The sequence below is a fragment of the Ovis aries genome, chromosome 1 (genome assembly GCF_016772045.2).
Source record: "Ovis aries strain OAR_USU_Benz2616 breed Rambouillet chromosome 1, ARS-UI_Ramb_v3.0, whole genome shotgun sequence".
Classification (NCBI taxonomy): domain Eukaryota; kingdom Metazoa; phylum Chordata; class Mammalia; order Artiodactyla; family Bovidae; genus Ovis; species Ovis aries.
This window is the reverse complement of record NC_056054.1, coordinates 48,133,574-48,150,812: the sequence shown is the minus strand read 5'-3', so window position 1 is coordinate 48,150,812 and position 17,239 is coordinate 48,133,574. Positions and strand designations below refer to the sequence as shown.

Below are 17,239 nucleotides of genomic sequence, written 5' to 3'. Positions count from 1 at the left end.
TTTGATCCATAGAACAAACAATATTTGATATTCTTCTGCAAACAATTCTTCATTGAAATAGCGCTTCCATGCTTTAGCCACTTAATTTTATGAATTACTTTGAACTTTCTACCCCCAATGGAAAGTATGACACTTCTCTCTAATCTCAGTAATTGATGAGCTGATTTTCTGACTTCCTGGGCATTCTTAAAAAATCTCATCATATTTGACATGTATAATCACTTGATTTCTGGCAGACAATATCTAGTCTTTTCTGTATCACGTGGCTTCATATAGCATACAATTTGTATGATTTTATATGGGGAAATCACTAATGTGTAAATTATTGTTAATTTTCTTCATTTGCATTAAAATCAAGGGAATTCCAGCATATTAAAAAGCAGAGACATTACTTTGCCAACAAAGATCTCTCTAGTCAAAGCTATGGTTTTTTCAGTAGTCATGTATGGATGTGAGAGTTGGGCTATAAAGAAAGCTGAGTGCCAAAAAAGTGATGCTTTTGAACTGTGGTGTTGGAGAAGACTCTTGATAGAGTCCCTTGGACTGCAAGGAGATCAAAACATTCATTCCTAAAGGAAATCAGTCCTGAATATTCATTAGAAGAACTGATGCTGAAGCTGAAACTCCAATCCTTTGGCCACCTGATGTGAACTGCTTTATTGGAAAGACACTGACACTGGGAAAGATTGAAGGCAGGGAAGAAGGGGACAACAGAGGATGAGATGGTTGGATGGCATCACCAACTGGATGGACATGAGTTTGAGCAAGCTCCAGGAGTTGGTGATGGACAGGGAAGCCTGGTCTACTGTAGTCCATGGGGTCGCAAAGAGTCACACACAACTGAGAGACTGAAATGACATTAAAATCTCGATTCACTTTTCTTCTGCTTTACAAGAAGAGAAATTTTTCAAATTTCTCTAAATCTTTTTAATATCCTCCTCATCTTATTTTATTTTTTTACTTCCAGCTACAAATAGATGTGCACTCGGGCTTCACTGACAGCTCAGTAGGTAAAGAACCCACCTGCAATGCAGAAGACACAGGAAATAGGAGCTCACTAGCTCTATACCTGGGTCGGGAGGATCTCCTGGAGGGGTAAATGGCAACCCACTCCAGTATTCTTTCCTGGGAAATCACATGGACAGAGAACCCTGATGGACGACAGTCCATGGGATCACAAAGAATCAGGCCACCCTCAGCGACTAAACACACACACGCACACACACACACACACACACACACACACGTGCATTTAGGTTGGAATCTTAAAAACAGTGCCATACTTCTTTGAATCATTAGAAAAAAAAAACTGGATCAGGAAACTGATTAAGATTAGTTACTGCTCAATAAAATTATTTAATGATAATATTCAACCTACAGGTTATGAGATAAGATTTACAAACTCCTTGGCATCATTAATGATACAAAGTAAACGATATATTTTAGCTATTATAATTTTTACAAATATCATTAAGAGTAGACTTTCATTAATTTAGGAGATTAGCTGAAAGCAGCCAAAATGAAGATCCTCTGGTAATGTGCTTACTTCTATATGCTCCAGCATACTTTAGGGACTTATTTCATTACTTATTCTTTATTTCAGGTAGGTCTTCTTGCTATAGTTTCATCTTTTATGTTACTTTCTTTTCCTCATCAGTTGATTTTCCAAAATGGCTTTTCAATAATTTCCAAGTTCTAGTCATTTGCTAAATGTAACTCAATGCTGTCTTTTCAGTTATCTTTATTAATTGCTCGAAATTATAAAACAAAATTTAAACACATGGAGGTATATATATCTTCATCTTTATATACCGAAATACCTATATACATGTACATATTTACAGATTTACTTACATCACAATTTTGTAAGACCACATAGTTATTTTGCATTATTGTTGAACTTAATAAAATATGTTTGGGGAACATAAGCAGTTCTTTCTTTGCATTTTAGTTATTTTTATGCATATAAGATACCTCTATCCCACTATAGGCCTTGAAAATAAAGAATTTTTACCTTACTTGCCCTTGTATTATCTGGGGCATTGAGTGGCTTGGTGATTGGAAAAATATTTGTGAAATAAGTAAATCAATCTATAAAAACTAATTTCTCATAATAGAGTCTTTTCCATGTTTGATTTTTAGATATATCTACTTATGAGATACATATGCATTTTTAATTTGTGAATTTATTATAGTTTATACTAATTAACGTATTTTATATACAAGTCCCTCTTGGAGTATAGGTTAAGGTGGATATGTGTCCACATCTCTGTTTCTTAGTGTTCATTTTACTGTTCTATAAATCGCCAGAAATTTTGTGAGATGGGGGGACATGTTTGCCTTGTAAATATTACTGTTCAGTTCAGTTGCTCAGTTGTGTCCAACTCTTTGCAACCCCATGGACTGCAGCATGCCAGGCTTCCCTCCATCACCAACTTGGAGCTTGCTCAAACTCATGTCCATCGAGTCAGTGATGCCCTCCAACCATCTCATCCTCTGTTGTCCTCTTCTCCTCCTGCCTTCAATCTTAATATTGCTGTTGTACTCCCAGAAAATATTATATCAGTAGCATTATAATGACACAATAACATGGATGGAATATAATCTCACCAAAGATCATCTCAGGAATTAATCAGTGTGTTATTTTTTCAAGTAACACTACCTAAAAATGAGAATTCTGGTATTTGGTTAAGTAAAATAACAAATATGTCATCATTGTTAAAATATATGTAATTATTTTAGCATTAATTTTTGCACATTCAAAAGCCTTCAGTATAGAGTCTCTGGTTATTCAATAACAAAATTCATTACAGGAGAAGTCAAAGTATGATTATGAATATACATTATAAATTTTGAATTAAAATTTATACATTTATTTCATATTGCAAAATAATAATTATATATTAAAATATTGCACATATGTTTTCTTATTTAAATATTGCAACATTTATTAAGGAAGTAGGACAATTGTTAAAATTCCAATTTTACAAATGAATAAACACAGGTTTAGATGTTTAAAACTTCTTTTTGGTTATGAATGATTATTGTTTCTTTGAAATATCAAAACTTGGGCAGAAATTCAGTCTGAATTCTTGTTCAATATACTTTCTTCTTATTATTAATTGCATAGATATAAATTACTCAGTGATATAAATTTTATTTTAATTTAAAGGGACTCTAGAATATTTTGGCCTCCATATTGAATGTACCTTTCATAACTGACTAGGTGATGTCTCTAATCCAGAGACTACTATTTCCTATTTTGATCTAGTCTCCATTAGTTTTTACCTGTTCCCACTGAAAAAAAAAAATGTGTGGATTAAGTAATGGACACTTCTAAGAAGAAATTAAATCACATGAAGAAAGAAAAATTAGGAAAAAATAATGAAGTGAAATGACCTAATCTTTTCCCAGTATTACACTATTGTCATTCTCTCTCTCTTTTTCGGTTTGATGCCTTCTTTCCTTCAGTCTGTACCCCAAAAGAAGAAGGCAACAGGAGATGATACATTACTTTTAATGCTATTCTTTAGCCAATTGCACAATGGAGAAAGTATCGCTTCAATTAGAGAGAAGGAGGTCAGAAGAAGATAATACTTTACAGAAAAAAGTGGTTGTGTAGCAGTAGTTTGAGAAAGATAGAACAGACTATTCAAGTAAAGAGAACATCATATTCCACAAGTATTTGTCCTTTGTCTTTTTTGCTTGTTTTGTTTAGGCTAGAAAGAAGCATCACAAGCTTAAAAAATGTATATTATTTAAGGTTGTTTTTATTAAGCATATATTTAACTTTGACAATGGATTTTCCCTTACTTATTAGTTAAGGAAAAATAATAATAAAAAAAAACAGCAAACTACTTACACATAAAAAAGGAGCCTTTTTTTTGGAGAAATAAACATCCAATTTGTATAAGTAATTTCCAAAAATAAAATGAAGGACTGATCACTCTGATCAGCATTCTTCCAGTGGTGGTATGGGGAAAACTGATCTATACATTATTACTACAAAATATACTATTTCAGCTGACCTGTGTTTGATCAACACTTTATTTCTTCTAAAAAATTCTAACTGGTGTCAGTAGCATGCACCTTCTCTTTAATATATACATGGAAGTTTCTTCCGGTGAGTTTAGTTCTGACATTAGCAGAGTTAAAATATGAAATATTTTTTTAAAATATACTCAATAAAGACTATTGGTAAAAATAGATATAGGTGGAGTAAGTAACAGACTTGTAGACAATTAAAATCTAGATGCATTCTGTATTCAGAATGCTTCATAAATGTCTGTAAATTCTCATTCCACTTTGAGGAGCAAGAAACTGAAAGTATAATCCTCTTAATTAGAACCTTCTGGGAAGGGCAGGGAAGCCTGGGGTGCTGCAGTCCATGGGGTCTCAACTGAGAACCTGAACAACAGCAAGTGGGATACAAGAAAGATAGTGTGGAACTTAAGCAGCAGTCATATTTGCTGTTCTGTTGTCAAAAAATTACTTTTTAGAAAGATTTTTAAATTGCAGGACTTCTCAATATTTGACATCATGATGTTGTTCATTAGCATGATGATGTTACAATGTTTATTTTACCAAATATGTAGCTTTATCAAAACATTTTATCTTGGAATTTTTTTTCCTAAGTACCTCTTCAGATTGAGGCTTCCCGGGTGGATCAGAGGTAAAAGAATCCAGCCTGCTAACACAGGAGATAGGAGATGCAGATTCAATCCCTGAGTCAGGAAGATGCCCTGGAGAACCATTCCAGTATCCTTGCCTGGAGAATCCCATGGACAGAGGAGCCTGACAGGCTACATACAGTTCTCAGCACTGCAAAGACTCAGACACTGACTCTGTGTGTGTGACTGAGCACACACACATACACTCTTCAGATCACTATTCTGTATAACATTTGAGAAACATGTATATTAGAGGAGTTGCCTATTAAACTTATCTTAAAAAGTGATCAAACTTAGAATGATTTTAAAAGCACATTATCTGAGGTGTCAGAATCACAATACTAGTTTCTACGTTGGTTGTGAATTTAAACGATAACTAGTAAATCTGTAAAATGGTAGTAAAGAAAAAGTTATATGTTTCCACAGCCATCTATTTACATCTATTTGTGTATTCCAGCAGTTCACTTAACATTTCAAAGCCATGTTATCTATAAAGTGAAAGTGAAAGTCTCTCTCCTGTCTGACTCTTTGCAACCCCATGGACTTTACAGTCCCTGAATTCTCCAGGCCAGAATACTGGAGTGGGTATTTCCCTTCTCCAGAGTTCTTCCCAACCCAGGGTTTGAACCCAGGTCTCCCACTTTGCAAGCGGATTCTTTACTAAGTGAGCCTTCCGGGAAGCCCATCTATAGAGTGGGGGTTAATCTATACTTCACAGAATTTTTGTGAGGATAAAATAGGAAATTACATAAAACACTTGATGCAGTGAAGGATGTAGTAAGCCACTGACGAAATTTGTTATTATTATAGTTATTGCTTCAACTTTGTAATTAGCTGTTTCAGAAAATCATCTTAAATGACAAAGGAAACAAATCTACAGATGCAAAAATCACAAGGTAAAAATTCAAACAATTACTAACTACTAAGAACTGAAGGGGAGAAGGCAATGGCAACCCACTCCAGTACTCTTGCCCGGGAAATCCCATGGATGGAGGAGCCTGGTAGGCTGCAGTCCATGGGGTCGTAAAGAGTCGGACATGACTGAGCGACTTCACTTTCCCTTTTCACTTTCATGCATTGCAGAAGGAAATGGCAACCCACTCCAGTGTTCTTGCCTGGAGAATCCCAGGGACGGGGGAGCCTGGTGGGCTGCCGTCTATGGGGTCGCACAGAGTTGGACACGACTGAAGCGACTTAGCAGCAGCAGCAGCCAGAACTGAAGAGTAAGAACAATAAAAGAGGTGACCTCTCTGAAAAAAGATAAACTTTACTTGCTTTGCAATCTTGCCTAAGGAAAAATCACACAATGAAGTCATTCAGTCCTGTCTGACTCTTTGTGACATTTTGGACTGCAGCGCAGTAGGCTCCTCTGTTCATGGAATTCTGCAGGTAAGAATACTGGAGTGGGTTACCATTTCCTTCTCCAGGGCATCTTCCCAACCCAGGGCTCGAACCTGGGTCTCCTGCATTGCAGGCAATGCTATTCTTGTATGTGGTTTTGTCTTCCCCCCTGCAGTTTTGCCTAAGGGAAAAACCACATACAAGAATAGTTTTATTTGCATCTCATTATTATCAGTGGACATTTATTTGGCTTACCAATGATTGTGTTCTTGTAAGGATCAGTTAAATAGACAGGATACTTACTCTTTAGAAGACTATAAAGAGATGTATTCTTTCTGTGTATAAACTTCCTTTCTATGCTAAGTTTGATATGTTGGACAACTTTTCTGTGTTGCTGTGGAATATCATAAAATAATAACATTTTCTCCTCATTAGAGATGAGATAAAACTCTCCCTCTGGCTTTGAGAGACAGCCTTTAAATACTAGAATCCACTACCATGGTTTAGTTGATTCTTTGATGAGTCATGAAACATATCTTCAGTTATCACAATCAGTCACAGTGTGACCGAGTGTGTATAAGAAAAAAAGGGATTTGAAGAGCAAATAGCATATGTCAATGTATAAAAGGGGAAGAGGAGAGAATAGTAGTATGGAGAGGACTCTAAAGTTCTATCTAGACTCGTAACTACTTCATCCTCATCTGTTAACCATTTCTTTAGAAAGTTGGCTTTTTCCCTGTTGTATCCTCAGCACCTAGCATACTGCCTTAATTAAGTATACTGCATTGAATTAAATTGAATTGAACTGATTACTATTCATTGCTTTTTGCTTTTAATACAGTTTTCAATCGCTGATCTCATATACATGGTAAATGTTGGCATATCCTACACTGCAAACTTTGGCTTGCTCCAGTATAGTCATAAACCATTTATATACATATGTAGTCTTGTCATTGTTTGGATAACATGATTTAAAACAAGAAAACACAAACTATAAAAATATATAATGATAAAGATCTTGGATGTCAGCAGAAAAAACATTTTCATATTTTATATGGAGATACATTTTAAAAGAACTTGCATAATTTTCTCTTTGTTTCTTGTGATCCTCAGAAAGGCTCAATGTGAGAATTATAAAAGAAATCTAATTACCAAGGTCATGTAGCTATAAACTAAACAAACTAAAATGAGATATCCTGCCTCTTATTGTTTTATGAAACTAAAAAGTGAAGGGTTTATTTTAATGTGCAAAAATGTTAGGACTTTTAGAATTTGATAGATTATTATCCAATTATAGGCTGTTTCTCAGTATTCATTATTCTTTTCTTTTAAGGTGGAGTTCCAAAATAACAAATTACTTAGATTCTATATATTTGTATCACATTCATTACAAACTTATGATACATACAGTACTTCTGTCATAATACCCTGTGGACTTCATGGTAATTACTAATTTTATTTCATAAATGCCAATGGCTTAATTATGTGAAATTAATCTTTTTCGGGGGGTGTGTTTGTGGGCTTCCCAGGTGGCACTAGTGGTAAAGAATCTACCTGCCCAACCAGGAGATTCAAGATATATGGGTTCAGTCCCTGGATTGAGAAGATCCTCTGGAGTAGGAAATGGCAACCCCCTCCAGTATTCTTGCATGGAAAATCCCATGGACAGAGGAGCCTCGCAGTCTGTCGTCCATACGGTTGCAAATAGTTGGACATGATTGAGTGAGCGACTTAATCTCTTTTTTCTTTGTGTACTCTCCTTTTTCTTGATAATATTGATAAGAACAGTGGTCCTGGGGGAAGGGGTGGGGGTCAGTGAATTCCTCAGTCTAGGCACTGATAATGTTTTGGTCTAGTTAGTTCTTTATTGTGGAGGCTGGCCTATATGTTGAAGATGTTTAGCAGTATCCTAGACCTCTGTCCACTTGTACCAGTAGCACACAACCCCCTGAGTTCTAACAACTGAAAAGGTCTCTACGTATTGTCAAATGTCCTTAGTCGGCGAAATAACTCTAGAATGTATTTTGTTAACTGCTTTGTTACCTAGATTTTTTGTGCATGTTCCCATTTTTGTTTTATTTATCCTTTAGTATAGATGCAGATGTCATATTTCAGTTGTATTATATCTCTATTCAAAATTTGATTAATACAGTAGCTAAAACTAACAATGTTGTTTACACACAGAATATATATTCTAATTTTTATATGCATTTTAAATCATTGAATTTCTTTTCCTTCTGTGAACTGCAGTAATGAAATAAATGTTAGGAAGCAAATTGTGTTTGATATGTATAATGAAGTACTGAAGTTAAATTGTTAGAGTAATTGAATTCAATTTTAATGTTAAATGTACATTTTCTAGCTCTTCATCGATTTAAACTAGATAAATTACATAAACAAAAGACAAATTTGTGTTCTCTACTGTTCAGAGTGGGGTAAAGGGAAAGGATCTGGCCAGCTGGTGAAGTGTTAAAATTTACAGTCAATGGCAGTCGAAGACAGCCTTGTTTGGAATGTTCAGCTGGATGAGCATTGTGTCAACACTTTGCTGATATTTCTTGATGATATCATGTTAATCTGAAGAGCACTTAGCAGATACTAATTATCATCTGGTGAACACTCTTCAGTGGGAAAGGTGAAAATCTATTCAGTAGGTATGATGCCTGCTCAATTGTTAACCTAAACTGCAAGCTACCAAGCATTAATGTTTCGGTGATAGTGTAGGTGTAAACAAAACAAATGCTGTGCATTGTTTTATACAATATATATTTCCTGGTGATAACATGACGATTTCTGTTATTTATATTTAAGAGTAGGTCAAATAACTTAACTTTGCTTATTGCAGATCATGTTATTGTGTGATTACCATATAAAATTCAAAATACAAACTTCCAGATTGCTCTTCATATGATTTTAAGCTATTATTTCGTTTTCAGAAAAAGTAATAAATATTCATTATATTTCCATGAAATTTTGTTTTTAAATTAATGCATATTTTGATAATCATAGTAGGTATTCTTAAATGAGCAAATTTTAAGCATCATATGTGAGATAGAGTACATTAATACCTGTCTCAACTTCAGCTGTTTCTCTTTGTTGATTCCTTTTTCTTCCGATAATGTATCCAAAACAAGTCCCGATTTCTTGGAATTTCCACTTCAATATCTGGACTTGGCACACATTCGTTATGATTTTTTGGATTATTATTGACTCTGTTACCAGTATCCTGATATCCAATAAATATAGATTTTGATTAAAAATGTATGTATTGGATTAAACTTTTCCTGTACCTTTTTTCTTATATCTTCTTAGGCATAACTTAAAAATCTGTTGCACTTTATCATTTTCATTACTACAACATAAATGTTCTTAGCTCCTCCTATGTGAACACTTATTTATTCCTGTATGAGTACTTCCTATATAACACTTACTCCTGGCTTGTTTTTCTATATCTCCATGCTCTCTTCTGTAATTGATTGGAGAAGATTCATACTTAGCTGTGTCCCAAGATATGGCAGAAATAATTCCATATTCAAGTGAAGATGCACGCGTGTGTGCTTAGTCACTTGGTAGTGTACGACTCCTTGAGACCCCATGGGCTGTAGCCTGCCAGGCTCCTCTGTTCATGGGATTTTCTAGGCACGAATACAGGAGTTGCCATGCCCTCCTCCAGGGGATCTTCCCGACCCAGAGACGGAACCTGGGTCTCCTGTATTGCAGGTGGATTCTTTACTGTCTGAGCCACCAGGGAAACCTGAACTGAAGATGAGTGTTGATTTATTATTTAATCCTGTTCAGGCTTATTGTCACTCTATAAAAGTATCCTGATTCTGTAACTTACTCTGAAATTCATTGTATTACTTTATGCCTAAACTTCTGGGCATCTAGCCTAATGAGATGGAAGGATTTCCTAGAGAGTTCACAAAACATCCCAACATGAACTTTTCTATTCTTAAAGAATTTTCAAAAGAGATAGAATTAAATTCTACTATTAACGATGCTTTGTCAACAATGAGGAAGAAATAATGGATGAATTATAACCCCATATCTTAAATAACACTGTCCAATGAATTCAGTATAAATTCTGCCCCTACGTTATCAGATGATTTGAGAAAAGCTCCACATTTTTGGACCTATATGAGCCAACTCACCCAACTACATGAAATTTCTATAGTATTTACACTTGTCAAACTATTGCTTGAGGTAAAAGGGTTCTTTAATGAAAACAGCAAATAAATCCAATGGCAACAATAAAACAACCTGCTAATGTGTATCCCTCTTCAGCAGGCATGGCCATTTCAGTGTCCCTTAGTAATTTAATTACATTCTAGTCTTAGAAAATGCCACCTTGTCTTAAATGTGACCATTTTGTAATCAGAGGTCTGAACTGGGCGGTAGGAGGATATAGCAAATACTGCTAGATCTATAAATCTGTATACTATATTGTATAGATCATATACTACTTATGGAGCTATATCTGTAGACCCTCAAATGAGCCCTCATCCTGATTAATCTGGAGTGCCTAAAGAAATATTGTTTCTTTATTAAAAACAGTCCTCCCCTGCCTTCTGTCTCTCACACACACAACAGTGCCTCCTGTCTGAAAAAATAATTTTTTTAAGATAAATGTATAAAGGATTAGATGATTGGATGAGATGAGATGGTTCAATGGCATCACCTACTCAGTGGCCATGATTTTGAGCTAACTCTGGGAGACAGTGAAGGACAGGGAAGCCTGGAGTGCTTTAGTCCATGGAATCACAAAGAATTGGACATGACTTAGTGACTGAACAACAAGCAAATGTATAAACTATAGAGTCCACTCTACATAGGAATTGTAAAGTAAGATAACTTGATTCTTAATTGTGAAAGAAATCAACAAATGTGTTACAGATATAAATTAGAATTTTAAATAAGACTGGAGTTTATCAAATTCAAATCATGGTAGTAGGGCTTGGTACACTAATGTTTGAAGTGGTTTTTGAGTCCTGAGATGACCTTGATGTAAGACCACAGTGGTAACAGGACTTTTTAATAAACTCACTGACAAAACCTAAGAGGCTAGATTGTACATATTTTTATGTAAAAGTTCAGAAATGGATTTAAGTAAAATATGCCTAATGTGAAAATGTGCTTTTGTATAGTCAATTATTTGTAGCCAAAATATCATGATGTCTGCAAAATAAAAAAAGAAATAATAATGTGCTGAAATTTTTCTAAATAAAACTCTTTTCTATAGTCAGTCATCTTTTTGAGGAAAAAATGTAATGTTTTCCTGGACTGTATCCTTTAGTACAAAGGAAAATTGTTTTGAAGAAATATTATGAGAGAAATGTTTCATTGTAGGGATATAACTAAATATATAAATAGCATATATTTTGTCTTTTATTGTATTGTTTTTTAAAATATATTTTTGTAAAATAGATATTTTGCAATTGTATATTAATAGATTGCTAATCTGATTTTTATGACATGTAATTCATAGGACAAATAAGATCTGCATACTGCATAAAGCTTCTTTTGTTTAAAACAATCTCTTGCTTCAAAAAAAAAATCAATGTGAAACTGATAAAGAAAAGACATAGTGATCAGCAATACATAATCTGCCTCTTTTAAGATACAGTGCGACCTTGCAAGTTAAAATATGTTCCTAGACTACTTTTCTTGTATACATTCACAAGAGAATTTCTAGTAAATAGGAGTCGATTTTAATGTCTCATTACTCTTTCCATACTTTTTCTATTTTGCCAAAGGATCTTCACACAGGCATAAGAAATCCTCTGGTGAATTCTGCTGGGGTTCCCTACAAGAAAATAATTCATGAGTTCATCAATCTTTTAGTCCCTTCAATTTATCTGGAGAGTTATGGATAGCATGCTGGGTAGCAGTACATGGAACAGATCATCTTGAAAAATAATGCCATCTCCATAATGGGGAAGTTGCTATTTCCCAGTGGGAGTGAGCTGTTTAGGCTCTATAGATATGGTCCTATTGCAGATTGCTGCTGGCAGAGAAAATCACATTCTTCTTGGTTTCCCATATTACTTTAAAAGTATTTAAGTGACTGAGACTTTAATTATGCCCAAAATAGTACATATAGTCAGTATAAAAGTCCTAATAAAAATGGACAAAAGGAAGGAATTTCATAGTTAAATGCATCATTCTCTTCTTAAAACTTTCTAATGTATGAAGGTATTGCAGGATTCTAAGATTATTAAATAATGTTTTGCATGGTATATGCTGTTTCTGTAGACACAGTGGCAAACGAGAAAGTTGGCTTCCTTGGTGGCTCAGATGGTAAGAATCTGTCGGCAATGCAGGATCCCTGGTCAGAAAGATCTCATGGAGAAGGGAGTGAAAATCCACTCCAGTATTATTGCCTGGAGAATTCCATGGACAGAGGACCTTGGCAGGCTACTGTCCGTGGAATCGCAAAGAGTTGCGCACAATCGAGTAACTAACACACACGTGCTGTGTCTGTAGACACAACGGCAAACAAGAAAATAGTCTTCATTGGCTTGTTTTGTATATTTCTTTTAGATTTGATTATTTATTACTTGAAAGTATGGATTTGTATTTCATTGTCCCTAATTAAGCAAATTAACTGTTAAATTACCAATTATTTAAACAAACTATCATTTCTCTTTTCCTGAATGTCACAATATCCATGTATATATTGATATAAAAATCATTTTCTTCTCCCTAAGTAGAGAGAAAAATAATTAATTGAAATTCAAAGGTAGCATATTAGTCTAGTTCTCCAAAAAAATAGAATCAGAGGAATATGTATGTGTGTGTGTGTATAAAATATATATACTGTACATATATGTATATCTTGTTTGAGTGTATCCATCAGTTTATCTATTGATCTGTACCCACCAATGTTGCAGTCTTGAGGAGAATTCTTTCTTTGGAAACATGCAATCTTTGTTCTCAATACTTTCAAACAATTGGATGAGGCCCACTCATTTTATGGCTCATCTGCTTTACTGAGTCTACTGATTTAAATTCCAATCACACTTGAAAAGTACCTTCATGGTAAACTCTGACTGGCTTTAACCAAACAGCTAGACACCATAGCCCAGCCATGTTGACACATAAGATTAACAGACTCAAGTAGTAAAAGGTAGATTTTGTCATCTCTGATATCCATGCATATTTCCCAAGTATTGAATGGAAGATTGGGAGTATGTCTAAGAAAAGAAACCTGATATTAAAATGAATCTGACTTTTTTCTAGGAAATATGGTGTATTATTTCTTTATTGTTCTTTTTTTAACCAGTACTTCTTTGCCTAAAACTGTATTTCTCCTTTTTTTTCTCCCTATTTAAACTCAATTTAAACTTCAATATAAATGTTGTTTTATTTACTGTTCCATGCTCACATTAATCTCTCAACCAATGTTCACAGGTAATTATTCATATATGATAAAAGTAGCATGTTAACACAAAAATGCATATAAGTGTATACACAATTAGATTGTGTGGTTTTTTTGCCCTAACATATTTATTTAAGACAAATAATTAGCATGTTTTTTAAACAGAAAAGTAAGAATTCCTTTCTGTGAAGTTATTTCCCATGCTCATACATTTATCCCTTTAATAAATGACCAGAAGTGCAATATTACAATGCATTAAGGAAATTATTATATATTTGATAAATATATTCATTTAAAATATGATTCTATTTCTTCTATCAAGGTCACTAATCTATGAATTTTTATTACCTTGTGAGTTTCAATACTAGACCAGTCACTCATTAATTTATTCAACAGATATTTATTTTTTATCTCTAGAAATTTTAACAAAAGTATGAGGAATAGTTTTAGAAAAGCTAGTTAAATATTTTATGAATGCATAGATATCTTAAAAATTGCTCAAATTCATTAGATTTTCTTATTGCTATATAAACAAATTCATATGCTTTCCTTGGGAAGATGAAAATTTCTGAGATACTTATTAGGAACTTTTATTTATTCGGTTTGTGTGTGTGTGTTAGAACAGATTCAGAATGAGAGCACCTCTCCAGTTATAGAGGCTCTTTGATCCTCTTTGGACATTATTTAAAATACTTGGTTCCATTTATGAAACAATAAAGTTATAGGCCAGCACCTGTAAAGCATTCAATGTCCATTATTTATAGTATCCTTAATTGTGCTTTTTTTCTTTTCATAAGGCATTCTGTGTGTTTTCAACTATATTTATTAAATTTTAGATTATATAGTTAGAGCAAGGACCAGAGGTTACCCATATTTACTCCACAGGTATCACAGGGCCTAGCATATAATAAACTTTTAATTAAATTTGAGAATGGATTGTACATATTTTATAGGTTTAGAGAGCAAAGACAAGAGGAATAAATTAGTCTGTTGACATCTACAGAACTAGGAAATGGAAGAGATTGGTTTTCTGAGTGTTTGGCTGTGAAGTTTATAGTGTTCTTGTACCATGTCTTGCTGACTCTCTTTTTGTCAGTCCTTAGGCAAAAATTTTGTTAATAATACATGGGATGAAAAGTTTTATCATTTGTTATGGGTTAAATAATATTCAAGATATGCTTTATTTGGAAGAGCAATAAAAGACTTAGGCTTGTAAATTAAATAGAACAAGAGAAATGGATTTATTACTATTTTTGTGTAGACTGTGTGTGATACGGCTTTCAGCAGTAATCTACATTTGCCTAAAACCTGCAGTATCTGCCATCTGACTGCTTTCCTTGCTACTGCTCTTCTACCCTGACCCTCCAACAGTCTTTTCTCAACACAGCAGCAAAATGTTGAACAATCCTTTTTAAAAGGGTAAATCAGAAAATGTCAATCCTTTTCTCAAACTCTTCTAATTACACTCTCATCAGATGTACAATCCAAAGACCTTGAAATGACTCCAAAGACCCTGTATGATTTGCCTGCAATTTATTTGATTTCATCTCCTACTGCTCTGCCTCTTATTTTTGCCTTCCTAGCTAGCCATGCTCTTATCTAAAGACCTTTGTACATGTTACTCAATCTTGAAACATTGTTTCCTTCATCATCCTCATGGCTTGCTCCCGTACCTGCTTCTGCCTTTTAATCAAGGATTATACTTTTGTGATAGTGCTTATCACTGCTTGACATATTATATATTTTTATATATTTATTTGTTTACTGTTGGGTGTAGAGTATAAGCTCATAAGGGAAGGGGTTTTATTTGATTTGTTTGTTGCTGTATGCCTGGCACTTAAAAAGGCATCTGATGCAAAGTATGCAGTAAAAATTTGTTGAATGAATGAATGGATATTTGAGAGAAGGTTTAATAGGTGTGTAGAGAATCCCAGGGATGGGGAAGCCTGGTGGGCAGCCGTCTATGGGGTCGCACAGAGTCGGACACGACTGAAGCTACTTAGCAGCAGCAGCAGCAGCCTATTCATAGCTCTTGTGTTTTTGTGTATTAGTTGCTCAGTAGTATCGGACTCTTTGAGACTCCATGGAATATAGTCTGCCAGGACCCTCTGTCCGTGGAATTCTCTAAGCCAAGAATACTGAAGTGGGTTGCCATTACCTACCTCCTCCAGGGAATCTTCTTGACCCAGGGATGAAATCCAGGTCTCCTGCATTGCAGGCAGATTTTTTTTTTACCATCTGAGCCACTGGGGAAGCCCGTATTCATAGCTCTAGATACTTCAAAGTTATTCCTTACAGTAAGCTATAACATCTGAACTAAAGAATTTGAGTAATTTTAGCTTAATTACTTACAGAAATAAAAATACTCACTGAAACTCAATTTAAACATCTAAATTTCCATCCAAAGTTGTTTACTCTTTGACCATGAGCAATCACCTAAATATGCTTTCTTTTCTCAAAAATAATAAAGCAATTTTAAAACTCTCTTTTATTCAATTAATCGAGAAATAGTATTTATTAAGATAACTGTACATGTGCCTGTACTATAGAATTGTTTTTGTAGAATTATATGTAATGTATTTGTTTCAGAGTAAGATTTTGATAACCAACACCTCAAGGAAAATGTAGACTGTAATTTAATGATCAAATCAAACTGTTCTTTCATAGTAAATGGTCTAGTGACATCTACTGCATCTTTCTTTCCACCTGAACCAGAGAGAGTGTCAAGTAGTGATTAAGAGCATAAGCTCAGAGTGGGACTATTGAATTTGATTATGGCTCATACACCCACTGGCTGAGTAATTTGGGGCAAGTGTTTTGTTTTATTTATTTTTAATTTCTCTGTCTTCATTTCAATTTGTTTGTAGTGAGGATGGAGAAACTAGCACCTGTGTAATTTCATGCCATGAAGATTAAATGAATCAATATAGCTAAAGTGCTTAGAAGAGTGCCCAGCTGATAAAAGCATTCTTTCTATTAGCTTTCTGCTAATATTTGGGTTACAAAATAAATAATGCAAACTAAAGACTATTAATAAATAATAACACTCTAAGTCTTTTGAAAGCCTATTCGTATTTGATAAAGGCAGCATCAAGTGGATACAGAAAGTTCTAAAGTAAAAAATGATCATGTTTGGGAATGCATGTAAGAATTAAAGATTTTAAAATTTAAAAAATAAAAAACAAAAAACAAAACAAAACAAAACAAAACAAAACAAAACAAAAAAAATGATCAACCTGTTTCTCAAAGTGAGTAAGCAAAGCTTCATAGAGAAGGCAGTGCTGAAGCTGAGTTTTAAATAAGTAAGAATTCTTTGCTGCTGTTGCTGCTGCTAAGTCGCCTCAGTTGTGTCCGACTCTGTGCGACCCCATAGATGGCAGCCCACCAGGCTCCTCTGTCCCTGAGATTCTCCAGGCAAGAACACTGGAGTGGGTTGCCATTTCCTTCTCCAGTGCATGCGTGCATGCTAAGTCGCTTCAGTAGTAGTAGTAGTCGCTTCAGTGGGTTGCCATTTCCTTCTCCAAGAATTCTTTAGGTAGGCTAAAGGGAAAAGGATTCTAAGATAGAGATGCAGGGAATGGAGATATAAAACAATAGCACAATTTGGGGTCAATTAAAGTTATTACATTATTATTAGGGTATAATATGTGGAGGAGGCATGGCAAGAAATGAGGTTTGAAAACTAGACAAGGACCCTGTCATAAAGGTCTTTAAAAAGACTGGCAATTGTTGGATTTCATTGTTGTCTCTGAATTGTTCCAAGCATCACAATGATCTGGTCAAGATTATATTTTAGAAAAGTCAAAATGGAAAGAAAAAGCAAATGACTGGAAGTTGGATTGTTAGTTTC

General features: G+C 34.4%; 1 protein-coding gene and 1 pseudogene across 1 annotated transcript in view; both read left to right on the top strand.

Annotated features, from left to right (window-relative positions):
- Positions 1–17,239, top strand: part of NEGR1 (neuronal growth regulator 1) — a 1,017,459-nt gene that overhangs the window by 14,279 nt on the left and 985,941 nt on the right. The window lies entirely within an intron of this gene.
- LOC105609899 (baculoviral IAP repeat-containing protein 2-like) overlaps positions 1–17,239 on the top strand; it is a 74,518-nt pseudogene that overhangs the window by 14,262 nt on the left and 43,017 nt on the right.